Source organism: Marmota flaviventris, chromosome 3, assembly GCF_047511675.1.
Source record: "Marmota flaviventris isolate mMarFla1 chromosome 3, mMarFla1.hap1, whole genome shotgun sequence".
NCBI lineage: Eukaryota > Metazoa > Chordata > Mammalia > Rodentia > Sciuridae > Marmota > Marmota flaviventris.
The window spans coordinates 3,398,043-3,412,247 of record NC_092500.1 but is presented as its reverse complement, the minus strand read 5'-3'; the positions used below and the strand labels follow the sequence as shown (position 1 = coordinate 3,412,247).

Sequence of the window (14,205 nt, the reverse complement as noted above, 5' to 3'; positions counted from 1 at the left end):
GGAGCCTGGGTGCCCCCACCTCCGTCGGCCCTCTCGGAGACCCCCATTCAGCACCCCTCTGTACTGCTGTTGACTCCCCACCTGATCCCGCAAGTTGCTCCCTCCCCAGAACCCTTCCAAGATACTCCCCGGTATGTGACACAGGGTGTGTACTGAGGGGGGAGACCCTATCAACTCATTTGAATCCTGGATGTTAGTGAGGCTGGTTCATAGAGATGAGGACCTTCTCTGAGGCCACATAGCCAGAGAGCTGTGGGGCTGCAGGTTCGAAGCCCTGTGCTGCCCTGGGTCGCTGAGCCGTGGGCGTTGAGCACAGCCTTGGGTAGGGAGGCTGGAGACCCCGGGGGGTGAGTGCTTCACGCCCATGACTACTTGCTGGGTTTCCTGGGGGTGTTCCCTGGGGACACATACAGGGGTCCTGGACCCTGATTCTTCCCGGTGGGCTTTGGCTGGGCCATTGGGAGAACTCACGGTGACTTTCCACGCTGGCCTCCTGTGTCTTCCAGACAGCAGAGACCTGGGCTTGTGCAGAGGGCCCAGAAGGTGCAGGGTGGGCGAGGCCTCTGCTGACCTGAGGCTGGGTGGACCAGGAGAACATCTTCAGGAGGGGGTGACCAAGGCCCGGGTCACTGCTGTGTGTGCCTGGCCCTGTGTTTTCTGGTTCCTGGTGTTCGACTCACTTTGGCGGCTTGGTGGGGGGAGTGGAGAACGGCAGGGCTGGGACCAAGGGGGTGGTAGCAGCCACTGCAGGGAGAGCGGCCAGGTGAGGACAGGCATCAGCGAGGGCTCCCTGTGAGGGGTCCCAGAACCAACTGGAGAGGGCTAGAACCCGGACTGGCTGGTGGAGCCAGTTCCCCCCACCATGCTCCCATCTCAGCAGTGGGGTCCAGTGTGGGACCGTGAGGTCCCTCTTTATCTTGCAGTGTCTCACTGGGGCTTAAAAAACTGATCACTGCTGCTGTGTCAGGAACTCGGGCTTCCTGCTTTAGACCCGGAATTGATGGCGGCCGAGCAGGGAGGCCTGGACCGTGGTGGTGGCTCCCTTGGGAAAGCCTGCGGCCAGCTGGGGACCATGAGAAAGTCCCAGGTGGCGCTGATGGGACGTTGGGCCTGCCTCACCCTGAGGACTGGAGTGGCTGCCACCCCCTCGCTCAGCTTCAGGCTCCACGGGGCAGGGGCCTCCTCATGTCCGTGTCCCCACACTTGGCTGAGGGCCAGGCACAGATGTTGAGGGCGCCAAGGTGTGTCCGAGGAGAGCCTGTTGATGCCAGCCACTCGTCCCCATGCTGTGCCCCAGGCTGGCTCACAGACCTCCCGAGCTTGGCTGGCTCTGTGCCCCAGGTGGGGCCACCTCTGCAGGAACCCACGCACCAGGGGAGGGGGCCGACCTCACTGCCACCAGCCGCCGACTTAATTGACAAATAAGTGTTGTTCCTCTAGGTTAGGCGGTTGTGTTTTAATAACTGACGACTTAACTGAGGATTAGAGATAGTCAGGCGAGTTGCCCGCCCTGGTCTGTGGGGAGATGGCTCATCTGTGTTGTCGGGGGACCTCTCCTTCGCAGCTGGGCGGGCTTCCTTCAGCCTCTGTGGTGTCCTTGCCATTCGGACTGCGGCAGGCCAGGTGGCACCGTGTCCCTCCGCACCTGCCGAAGCCAGATTCCGTCCCACGGCTTTGAATTCTGTGGCCCAGGTCAATGGGGACCAGCCCTGCAGTTGGCTTGGAAAGCCCTGGAGCAGGGGTCTCGACGGGCGCCGCGTCCCACACTCCAGGGCTGCCTGTTGGTGGCCAGCTCTGCGCGGAGCGTCCACTGTCGTGTTGCGTGTGAGGAATTTTGGCAACAGAACGAGCCTATTATGACCTATTTATCAAGTATTTCAGAATCACATGAATATTTTGTCCTAAATTCTGTATAATTAGAAGACAGAGACTCCACGCTCATTTTTCTTCACCAATGTAACCTAAATTACAACTCTCTCTGTGTGGGTTTCCAAAAAGAAAGCATTTGAACGAAAACAGGAGGGGGAATTGCTCGTACCTGCCCTGTTGCAGGTGCCTGAGGGGAACTTGCCGGCTCAGGTAGCCCGAGACCTGTTGACGCTCCTGGGCCAGCAGGGCCTCTCCCGGCAGCACGGGCACCTCTTACTGACACAGGGTGAATTGGGGCTCTCTTCTGCCATGCTTTCTCCCTCGAGCCTCCCCTCTGGCTGGGTGGGGGCTTGCCCACCTGGCCTGTGCTTTGCTGCAGGCCATCTTGGTGTGAAGGGGACTGTGGTTCTTGTCCACTTAGTGGGTATTTCCCTGGCACCTGCTGGACCCGAGCTATTGTGACCGTGGGGTGGCTCTCAGAAGAGAGACTTGCAGGGTGGACCTGTCTTCCTCTTGTCATGGTTTGGACCTCAGGTGCGTAGGAGAGGATATGTCACCACCCTGGGTCACAGTGTGCTGCCGTGGTTGGTCCAGCATGGCTGTCTTGTCTGTTCATTGAGTCATTTTTAAGGGAAAGGGCAGCCCAGAGCTTGCCATCAGAATAAGCACGGCCCTGATGGTCCCCACCCTCTACCCAGAGGTCCTCCCGTCTCCTGCACCTAGGGCTCCCTCCCACCTGCCATGTCCCATGTCCCTGTCTCCCCTGGGTGCACCTTTCTCTGGCCCAGTGCTACATTGTCCTAGCTCCTGAGGCTTGCCCCGGGAGCCCCCTGCCTGCCCCGCATGCCCTCCTCCTGCTCCTTTTTGCACAAGGAGCTGTGGTAGCAGTGGTCTGATCAGACGGGGTGGGTGGGTGGGAGGCGATGCGCATCCTGGGCCAGGGCAGGTATGGAAGCACACGGGTGGGGGCTGGGTGGGTTCCAGGGCGCTGGGGGAAGGCCAGTGGCCAGAGGAGAACTGGGCAGAGGCAGGAGCATCAGTGCCGTAGGCAGGGAGTGCTGGGTACCCTGGGTATGCAGGTGACTGGAGAAGTGTCAGGCGTGGGTGTTCAGGGGACAAGCAGAGCTTGGACTCGAGGTGCTTGCCCTGGCTGGGGCCAGGAGTCTGGGCTGGAGGTGGAGGCTGTGGCTGGCCATGGCCTGGCGAGACAGCAGGTCACTGCAGTGAAGGGGAAGTCCGGAGCCTGGAGATGCAGGGGTGCGAGGGGCAGGGCGGGCACTGGCTGGGAGGGGCCCGCCATCTCCTCCCGGGCAGCAGGCTTGCTCTGTGACCTGCTGGGTGCCTGCCACCAGGGCCTGGGACCTTCAGGCTCCTTTAGCTGCTCCAAGTGAAACGCCAACTCACTGTGGGCTCTCCTGTGCCCACTGCCGGCAGACCACCTGGTCCACCCACGGGGCAGAGCCGTGGGGGAGGCGGGGCTCCATACCCGCCCAGCACACGGCCACAGACTGCGCCCAGACTGTCTCAGAGACACTTGGGCACGTGGAGATAAACAAGGGGCACTTCCTCCGACACCAGGGCAGGCTCCAAAACTAACCAGAGAGACTTGTCCTGTGTCCTGCAGGGCCTGCGAGAACCCGCCCCTGGTCTCCTTGCCTCAGGCTATTGGAGGTGGCAGGACCGGCCATTGAGGTGTGTTTAATTTGGCAGCTTTGGGAGGTAGAGGCCTTTTCCTGCCTTGGTTCCTGGGTCACCAGTCTCCCAGGACGGGCCCTGCCCACAGGACCCCATCTTGTAGCCCGTGGGCAGGCTGTGCATCTGGAAAGTGGGGTGGCCTTCTGGGCCTTGGGGTCGGTCATCAGGGCACTGGGCCCAGGGCGGGAGGACTCAGGACTGAGGAACGCGGGCTCCCGTGGAGGCGCTTAGCTGTCGCGAGGGGAGGCCCTGGGCGCAGCGTGGGAGGCCTCTCTTTCTGCCCTGGCACTCCTGACCCCTCCTCCCAGCCACCAGGAATACAGCTTTTGGGTTAGGTCTGCCACCGTGGGCACCCTGCGACCTGCCGGGGGCCGGAGGGTGAATGTGCAGAGATCTCCAACCCTGGCCCCGCCGCCAGGCAGCCACTGGCTTGGATGCAAGAGAGGCCCACTTTGCCCAGGACCTCGTGGCGGTGCCAACCAGGTCCTCCAGGTCCTGGCTGTCCACCCAGCCCCTTCCCTACATTGCCCTGCCCCCATCCAGGGAGACGGAGGAGGTGGGCTTCTGGGAGGGGCCTAGGTCAAGGGAGGTGTACAGAGCCACTGGCTGGGGGGCCCACTCTGCCTGCCCCTGGCTGTCCTCTGAAGTGTTGACCCGGCACATTGGACTGGGTTTTCTTTACTGAAATGCACTCTGTGGCCACGTTGTTGGGGTTGCTTGTTGCAGGTTGGTGCCCTGGGGAGGTCAGAGGGCCACCTGACTCTGCGGTGTGACTTCGCTGCTTCTTCCTGGCAGAGCACCAGGACCCACACTAGCCGGGCCCAGCTGCTGCTCTCTGGGAGGGGGCTCTGGCCACCAGCTGGTGCCACCCGGGGCTTGGAGCCCTGTCCGGTCAGTGGCACTTATGAGGCTGTCAGTTTCCACAGGTGTGTGTGTGGCCAGGATGACAGATGTCACTGGCCCTGCCTGCAGTCGGGACATGAGGCAGAGGACTACGTGAGCCTGACTTGGGCGTCTCTTGTCCCCTCCTCTCCTGGTGGGTGGAGGCTGGTGCCTCCCTGCTCCCTGGAGTGTGTACCTGGCCAGGGCTTTGGGTCTTCCTCTGACCCGGAGCCGACTTTGTTTGCTCCTGGAATTCGGAGAGGATGTCCCGGGGCAGAATTCCTGTGTCTCCCTGGGCGCTTTCCCACTGGTCAGGAGATGCCCCCATCTTGGCGGAACTTTAATGTCCCAGATGGTCTCACTGGCACCGCCCTTCTCAGCCCTGTCAACCCGCTCATCTGGTTACGCCGGGTCCCACGCCTGCCTGTTGAGCCCTGCCTTCCCGGGAGGCCTCCGCCAGGCCCCTGGGCTCCGGGCCCCTTGGCTGGGAGGCTGCGGAGAAGCTCTGGCCTGGGCTTGGAGCTCACAGGGTGCTGTGGCGCTGGGCTGGGGAGACCCTGGCGGGGTGCCATGCGCAGGTGCTGAAGGAGCGTTCTGCGGCCGACTTCCGGGGGCCGGGTTTCCCTAAGAGAAACAGGTCTGGAGCCGAGAGCCGAGGGAGTGAGATGATGTGGTGAGTCTGGGCTTCAAGGGCTCTCCCTGCGGCCTTGCAGGTGACTTCCCGGCAGGGTCTTAATTAGGACAGACGCAGCGCGGGCGGGTGGCTGGGTGGGCGGGAGCGGGTCTTGTTTCCACCTCCTTGGGGAGCTGTTTTTCTACCCATTACCTTGGCGGTGTTTGGGGTGAGACTTGGATGACAGTTCTAGCGAGACGTGTGGGGGTCTTGCTGCTCTGCAGAGGAATCGGGGGTCAGGCTGCTGGAGGGAGGGAGGGACGTGTGGTCAGCTTATGCCTGGGCTTATAGGCCGGGGACCCCCGTTACGGGAAGCCGAGGACCCCGTCCAGGGCGGTCCTGACTGGGAGCCCCTGGGTTGCTTTCTCTCCTCTTGGAGACGCTCACCACCTGTCATGGGTTTGATTGCTCCTCGGGGGTCTGACGGCAGGAGCCCCTTGTAAAGGCAGCAGCAGCACCAACTGAGGGCTGCAGCGGGGGACCTGCTGGGGAGGGGGTCGCCGAGCAGGATGCGCTCCTTGGGGGGCGGTCACTGATACGGGAACAGGAGCTGCCGCTGGAAACCAAGTGCTCTCGCCCGTGCGGGGGCAGGCAGGGGATGGAGAGGCCTTGTGGGGACACTGCCTCTGTCACCTGCAGGGCTGAAAGAAGAGGAGCTGCGGGCCAGAGAGTCATGTCCTGGGGTGGGCAGGGGGTTAATGCTGGGGACAGGAGCCACTGCCTCATCCTGTGGTGTCACTGACCAGAGCTTGGCCGCCCTCTGGAGCAGGCCAGGGTGCTGGGCAGGATGGGGGTCCCCGGAAAGTGTCCGCACGGCGGCAGAGCCTGAGCCCCAGGGCCAGCAGACCAGGACGTCGTAGACCTTGCCAGAACCCCTCGCACAGCGCAGTGACCCCGGGGCCTGGTCCACAGCGAGCTGCCGGGGCCTGCCCAGGCTGGGTGTGCGGCTGCACAGCACTGATCCTGTGGGACCTGGCTCTTGATGTCAGCCCTCGGGCAGCGTTTTCTCAGGGGCACTTTGGGGTGTTATCATCACTTTGAAGAACTAAATCAGCCAGTGACCTGCGTTGACCAGTGAGTGCATTTTCCCCGAGGGAGGCCCTCAGTGCCCTGTGGAAGCTGGAGGTTAAGACATGGCCAAGACCAGCCCACACGGTCCGGCAGCCCCTCCTGCCCATGGACTCTGCTGCGTTCGCTGCGGCTGGACACAGCAGGTGCTTCGATGTTTAGCTTTCTCTGTGGGATGGCCATCGGGGCCTCTCCCCATGGGCCTCTTGCTACTGAGTTGGGCGTCCTGTGCCTGGCGCCCAGTGGCCTTTCTTCCTGCTGAGTGGCTGGGAGGTGGCTGGCTGCAGGTCTGCCTTACCTTGAAGCCACCAGGAAGGCTTGCTCTTCACAAATGGTGGCCAGGGGTCCTGTGGAGGGGGAAGCCCTTGGGCCACAGAACTCTCCCGGGTGCCTGTTGGAGAGCGGTTTCGTCTTGATCTCCCAAGGCTGGGGGCGCGTGCCCTTGGTTGAGAGGGGGCTACCAGCAGCTGGACCTGGAGCTGCCACCCTCTTTCGGTGGCAGGATGCTGGGCCATCATCCAGGGTCTCCCCAGAGCCCCAGTATGGAGGTCACACTGTTTGAGCAGAGGGGACGTTTTCCGGCTTGGCCCTGGGCCTGGGTGCGGAGCCGTGTGGGGTCTCAGGCCAGGGTCTTGTGCCCTCATCTTCCTTCTGGTGGCCTCCTGCCCACCCATTTCCCTTCTGCTTCTCCTGTGTCTGCAGGCTGGGCCCCAGGATGGCCGCAGCTCTTGGCTCTGGGGTCACAAGGTCCCTTTTCCACAAAGGCTGTGGTTTGACCTGCAGAGCTGTGGTCAGTGCCGTCCTCCCAGCGGGGCTGGTCATTACTGAAAGAGGAGGGAGGTGCTGGGTGTGGAGGCCCAGACAGGTCACCCCCTGGGCGCCAGGTCGCAGATAGCTGTGGAGGGCTGCAGAGCACGGTGGCCGGTGCGTCCAGGCGAGCACAGGTGTGGACCCCCAGGTGCTCTGAGCGGTGGCTGAGAGGAGGGATCAGGAGGGCCCTGGGGGAGGCAGGGGAGGCTGCTGGCTCCAGGCCAGGGGTGTATCTGGGAGGCTGAGGGTTTCCAAGGGATGCGCAGGGCTTGGAGGGCCGTGGTGTGTCCTGCCCCGTGTGAAGATGGCATGACCCTGATGCTGACCAGGAGACGGCCACTGGGGCCTTTCTGGGGCTCTGCCTCTGCTCCGAGTGAGAGGACGAGGTGGGTGGAGGGAGGGTGTGCGTCTGTCCCAGGAGGGTGGAGATTCAGGTCCCACACTGTGTGGGGCACCGTGTCCCTGGGGCGCTGGTCAGGAGTGGGTTCACTGTCTGTCCTGCTGCTCTGTGCCTGTCCCCTGCTTGTGCTGGGTGTGATGGTGACCTCCCCTCCTAGAGGTGTGAGCCCCCTGGCACCCCACTGTGTCCTGCCAGCCTCGGCTGCCTTGGCACCGATGGCCTCCGGCTGGTGTGGTCCTCAGCCAGGTGGGGCCTGGCACTGGCCCCCTTTCCCTGGCCCCCGTCTTCCCCATTGACCACACCCATTCGGGTTCAGGCCAGTGCCCACCTTGCTGGTGCCTCGACCCTTGGGTCCCTGTCCCTCCCAGGCTCAGCCCTTGGAGTGGGTGTTGTGGACCCTCAAGCCCAGTTGCTGCCCTGAGCCCTCCCTGCTTGACCTCCTTCCATGTGACGTCCACTGAGGGTGAGCCAGGGTGCGCCCTGGGCCTTGTGTGGACCCACCCCTGTGAGCCCTGGACTGTGACCTGGTGCCGACTCGGTGCTGCATGGGGAGGGAAGGCCATGGCGCAGTGGACACGCCCCCCCAAGTCAGAGAGACGGGTCAGGCCATGAGGGACTGCGGTCTGGAGGAGGGGAGCCCCTAGCCGCCTCTCACAGGTGCTGTCCCCTTGCCTTCCGGCCCTGCCTCAGCCTGCCCCAGCCTGACGTGCTGTCTCGGGCGTGCCTGGACGCAGCTGCCCACCAGAGCCCAGCTTCAGCCCAGAGGCCTGGGTTGTGGTCAGAGGTCACTAGTGGGCTGGCCAGGAGTGCCCCGAGGATCCAGTGACCCAGGGTCAGGCCTCCTAGCCTGTCCCCAGCTCGACCTTGGAACCGCTGTGTGGACTGGCCTTGGACCCTTAGAAGCCCTCGAGTGCTGCCTGTGGGCATGTGTCCATTTCTGTTCACCATGTTAGAAGTTTAAACTAAAGAAACTAAAATGTTAATCTATTGAAGAATGAACGTCCACATACGGAGCTCGTTTTTAGCATTTAAAGAATTACTATTGAAACAGAGTGACTGGGGTCATGCGTTCCGTATCTGTCCCCAGCTCCGGTTCTGCCGGAGTCTCCAGGTGTCTGCTCCCTCATCAAGGGACGCCGTGGCAGCCTGGAGAACAGCATTCTAGGTTATTACTAGGGTAGACCTGACTTTGTGGGTCCCCTGGAAGTGCCCCCTGGGCCACACTTTGAGAACTGCTGGCTTGCGCATAGCTGAGGCTCTCTGCGAGAGAGGAAGTGTTGTTTTTTATTTACATCCTTATTTTTTTTCAAACATTTAATTTAGAAGTTCAATTTATTTATTGAATTATTTGGTTCTGGGAATTGAACCTAGAACCCAGGGGTGCTTTACCACCAAGGTACATCCCCAGCCCTTTTTTAAATTTTGAGACAGGACCTCACTACGTTGCTGAGGCTGGCCTTGAACTTGTGATCCTCCTGCCTCAGCCTCCCCAAGTTGCTGGGATTGCAGGTGTGGCCACTGTGCCTGGCAGGAGATTGTCTTCCATGTGAGCTGCCTCTCTCCGCGTTCCCCGTCTGTCTCTCCGGAAAGCCCTGGGCCGTCCCAGGGTTACAGCACATCCCGTGCCCCTCCTGCTCTGCCTCTCTGGAGCGTCCACTGTCGTCCATGCACGTCCTGGGTTCATCTGAATTCATCTTGTGAAGGTGAGAGGTGCGGAGCCGGCTGTCCTTCTCCAGAGGGCTTCGAGTGTCCCCATGTCATTTGCCGAGCAATGTACCTCCTCCCTTCTGGTTTAAGATGTCCTCATCACAGCTGGGCCTGGGCCTGGCCTGTGTGCGCTGCCCGCCCCAGGGCTCTCTGTCCCCCCCAGGGCTCTCTGCCCGCCCCGGGGCTCTGTGCCCCGAGCCCTTGTGCATCTGACCTTTCAGATTGCCCTATTTTTTTTTCCATTTGTCTTTCTCTAGAACCTTCCTGTGGTTCGTTCAGGGTCTCGTGGTGGGTTTACAGATGGCCTTTGTATTAGGGGGTTCTAGAGGAACAGACCCGTAGCATCTATAGACAGACAGACAGCTGGTCCACCCACAGTGACCGTCGCAGGCCGCAGAGCTGAGGAACCAGTGGCTGCGCGGCCCCAGCAGCTGCAGCCTCAGGACAAGAGGGATCAGGGAAGCCAGCCAGCCCAGCACAGGAGGCCGGACACTCCCCGAGAGTCGCTGGTCAGAGTCGGCTGTGGAAGCGAGAAGGGGCTGGAGTCTGCGTCCTCAGGAAAGGGCAGCCATCAGGAGCCCGCCCAGAGGAGCCGAGCGGTCTGGGCCTCCTTGTTCTTTAACTGGTGAGGAACAGGCGCAGCGGGGGCCAGACGGGCAACGAAGGGCCACCGTCCAGGCCCCCGTCCTATTGGACAGTGCCGCCCACACCTGGGGAGGGTCTCTCCTTCAGTTCGCTGTCCCACCTGCCAGTCATGCCTGCAGCGCCCCCAGGGAGACCGAAGCCTCTTAGGCCTCTTAATCCAGTCAAGTTGACAATTCAGATTAGCCACCAGCCTCAGAGGGCACCCAGGGCCCGCGACTGAGTCGTGGTAGACAGCATCAAGTTTGCCTCTTACCCATTTCTAAATGTGCCACTCGGAGGCGTCAGGCACATTGCCCTCAGCTGTCACCACCGTCCCTTCCAGAACTTCATCTTCCCCACCTGGAACTGCCCCTGTGAGACGCCAGCTCCCGCCCTTCTCTGACCCTTGGTGGCTGGCCTACTCTGCTGGCTCCCTGTGCTCCTGGCCTGTGCGTCCTAGAGGGCTCGAGTCCCCTCTTTCTGGCCCCGTGACCCTTCATTGCCCGTCTGCCCCCCACTGTGCCTGTTCCTCACCTGCAGGAGGACGCCTGGGCCGTCTGCCCCTTTGGGCTGCTGTGACGGGCAGCCGGGGACGTGGGGGTGCACGTGTCTGTTGGGGCACCTGTGTCGGTTCTGTAGGGGTCGATCCAGAGGCAAGAGGAATTGTGTTTGAGTTTTTGAGGCCCCCATACCGTCCCTTGTGGCTGTGGCCTATCCCCACCTTGTCCCCAGCCAGGGGGGCTGGAACCAGGCCAGAGCCTGCCGAGGAGTGCTGTGCCACGCGCCACAGCTCTGCTGGGCCTCGCTCGGTCCCTGGATGGCCCTTGCAGGTGACAGGGGCAGTAAAGCCCTGGACACCATTCTGCACCTGGCGGTGGCTTCATCTGCCACCCCTGAGCCTCCGTGTCCCCATGTGCTTAGAAAGGGGGACCACAGTGACACTACTGTGGTGACCGTGTTTTCCGCGTAGCCAGGCCTGGAGATGTGAGGAGGGGCCGGGGCCGGGCTTCTCCTCTGGGAAGGCCGCTCCTACCAAAGTCCCGGGGGAGGGTGGGGAGGGTCGGCCAGCGGGGCCTGCCTCCCCCACCCCAGTCCTGTGCCTCCAGATGAATCCCAGATGCCCACCGGCGACACCTTCAGCCTGGCCCCACCCTCTCCTGTCCAGGTTTCGGGTTGGTGGGGCCCATGCTGACCCGGGCAGGACAGGGCTCCCCAGTGAGGCTTCCCCTGCTCCCCACTTGCTTTCGGCTTGTTCGGGCAGAAGAGCTGCCTTCCCCTCAGTCCCGGCCCCTCATGCTGTCAGCCTGGGGGTGGCCGTCTCCACGGGTGGCCCCCAGGTGCTGTGGCGCTCAGAGCCACGCTTGCTGCGGAGAAGGAAGCTCTGTGGTTTATCAGCTCGCCCGTCTGCACCCTGGTACCAGAGCCCAGTCGTGCCTGGCCTGCAGTAGGTGCTCATTAAACCCCTGTTAGGTGGCCCAGTCATTTTTCTTGGCGTCCGGCATGCCAGAGTGTGACTCCACGCTCCACGACTCTTTCCCCTCTTCCCGCCTGGATGGGGTGCAGCCTGGGCAGTCCACAGCCCCAGCAGGTGGCAGAGACAGGTGTCCGAGCACTCGCAGGCCCTGCCCCACCCGTCAGGCAGTTGGGAGACTGAGCTCTCCGGCCCCACGGGACCTGGTTCGCTGCCTGGGTGCCGAGTGGACCTGGAGGGATTTTGTCTTGCTTTTCACTGTACGTGGGACCTCGCACTTTGCACAGGTATAAACGCAGGCTGTGGAGTGGCCGGCCAGGCCCTGGGCTGTGTGTGGTCTTCTGCCAGTGGGAGCCTTGTCTTGCCATGTGCTGTGCTATACCCTGAGAGCATTTTGTGGTGGCCTGTGTTGGCGTGAGAGTATCCGGGGCTTGGCCTGTGAGAGTCCGGGCAGCTGTGGGAGCCTCTGGGCCGCCCCTGGGCCAAGTCAGGAAACTAGACGTTGCCGGAAGCAGATTAAGCCCGAGGGTCACTTAGGTGCTGGGTCTGCCCAGGACCGGGAACTTCTCTGAAATCTGCTGATGCCAGATGAGTGGGAGCCCGGGGGGTACCCAGCTGCCACCCGAAGGCCTCCTGAATCCCTTCACACCCCAGGCTCGCCCCCTGGATGCATGGGTCCAGTGCCCCGGGGCCTGGCGGACCATCAGGGGTGTCCTGTCCTGGGGCCCAGCACACACTGGCGCCAGGTGGATCCCAGAGACGTTCCTGGTCCCCGTGCGACCCAGCTCCTGACGAGGTCCTGGTGCCAGTCCGGTTGGCTGCTCTGGGCTCCTGGCGGGGGTGGGGGTTGGAGAGTGAGAGGCACCTCCCTGACCCTGGAGGGGCGCCTGGCTGCTCCTAGGTGTGCCCGGGGCTGGTGGCTGTCCAGAGCTGGCTGTCCTACGTGGCCTCTGGGGTCCCACCTCCCTTGCTAGCTGTCTGCCTCAGGTGGCATATGGCAGGAGGAGAAGGCCCAGCACATGGCCTGGGGGGGACCCCTCACTGAGATTGTTCTGTCTTGGGGTCCTGACCTCGCCTGGCCCCCGCCTGGCCCGCCCATCCCTTGAGAGCACCCCCAGGTGGCAGGACCCATGCCGAGCGGGACCCAGGGCTGCGGGAGCGGGGGCCTCCTGGCCTGCTGAACCGCGGGCACGTGGCCCTGGGCGCTGCGGGCCGGGCCAGAGCTCCTTCCTTGGACGTGGTCACACGACCTCGGCCCAGGCCCACCTGCTGCCAGCTGTTTCTGTGGCTGTGTCTCTGGCACGTGGCTGTGCCCCAGGCCCTGGAGATTCACACCTGCCTCAGCAGCACAGGCTGGAGCCCCTCGGAGCTGCTTCCCGCCCTTCAGCCTGCGCCGCCCGGGCTCCCCGAGGCCTGGGGAAGGGCCTGCTCCGCGCGGCTGCAAAGCTGACCCTGCTTCCTGCTTCCAGGAACACGGGCAAGGGCAGCCACAGGGAGAAGGACGCGTCGGGGAGTCCGGAGCTGCCCCCTCCAGCTCTCATTGGCTGCCTCTGCTGGGGTCTGGTTGCCTGGAGCGTGGAGGGTCGGGGAAGAGCACCCGTGCCAGGGAGGGAGTCTGTGGGTTTCCTGAGGCTTAGCTGATTTGCTTATGCAGCAGAGGCTTTTGCCTGCTCTTCGCTCCTGAGACTTAGGTTTTCTTGCTGGTTTTGCCTTGTTAAAGTTGTGCCACCTGGCCACACAGTCCTACGGGCAGAGGGGCCTGGGACTGTCAGAAAGTGTGATGGTTGCGTTAATAGAGGCATATGCTGAGGAGGGCATGGCTGGCCTGGGAAGTCCTGGAGCCTTCAGAGCCAGGCTGTTTCTTCTTCCTGCCTTGCCGTGCTCCTCTCACCCCCCCTCCCAGCCTCCGTTTCCCCATCTGTCAGTTGGTTTAACAGCAGCCCTTCCCCCTCAGCACTGTGACCAGGACAGAGGGAGCCAGGAGTAGGGAGATGGGCAGTTGCAGGAGTTTGTCTCCCTTGCCCTTTGGTCCTGTGCTTTGCCTGTGGGTGTGGTGCTGGTGGCCTTGTCATTGTGACCTTGGTTTTCTTGCTTTGCTCTGACTGAGATTCAGGTGGTGTCTGAGTTGTGGGGAGAAGGCTCCCTGGTGCAGGTGGTCTGGCCCTGAGCAGGCTCCGGGGTGCAGAGGCTGGAGACATGCAGGCACAGTGGTGGGTCCCCAGGACACCCCTGCTGTGGGGTCGGACCCAGGCCGGGTGCCCAGCGCGTCCAGGCACCAGAGGCTCAGCTGCGCCAGGCGCCCTCCCCGCGCACAGCCAGGGCACGCGGCTCAGGGAGGCAAACCTCCCGCTCAGCTCGCGGGGACCGCCGAGGACAGGGTCGGAGGGCGTGGCCGTCACAGGGTGGTGCCGGCCCAGGGCCCAGTGTGGTTCTGTGACGGTGCCGGTCAGGCTGGTCACTGTTCTGGGGGCGGCTCTCGCCAGGTGCCCTGCCTCAGCAGCCCAGTTACCCCTGCGCCTGGGGACCCTGGCGTGGAGAGAGCTCCCATCCTGCCATGCAGCCAAGGTCGCCTGGCCACAGGGGAAGCGCCCCACCGGGAGCCCCCGGGGAGGATCCTCAGTGCCATGGCACAGGTGTCGCTCCACCTGGCGTGGTGTGGGGCACGATGAGGGTAAGGCGCCCCCCACCCTGCACAGGAGAGGCCACATGTGGGGTGGCTGTGGGTCCCCCCAGCTGGGTGGTGGGGCTGAGGTGGCAGGCGGTGGGGAACACAGGTGAAAACAGTGACCTGGACGGGGCAGTGGCCAGGCAGCGCCCCAAGGCCGGGAGGCCTGGCACCGCCCGTGGGGACCTGGCCCGGTCACAGGAGCAGTGACAGCAGGGGTGGCCCTGCGTTCCTTGTCGTGCCCCTCCACCCCCCGGGCTGCTCTCCCCTGCAGGCCACCGGGAGCCTTGCACCTCGCTCCTGGCTCTGCCTCTGGCCCTCCCCGAGCTGCCGCGGGAAGT

At 63.2% G+C, this 14,205-nt stretch overlaps 1 protein-coding gene across 1 annotated transcript in view; it reads left to right on the top strand.

The window, feature by feature from the left end:
* The window catches only part of Gramd4 (GRAM domain containing 4), a 78,706-nt gene that overhangs the window by 12,283 nt on the left and 52,218 nt on the right, over positions 1–14,205 (top strand). The gene's annotated exons all lie outside the window — the stretch shown is intronic.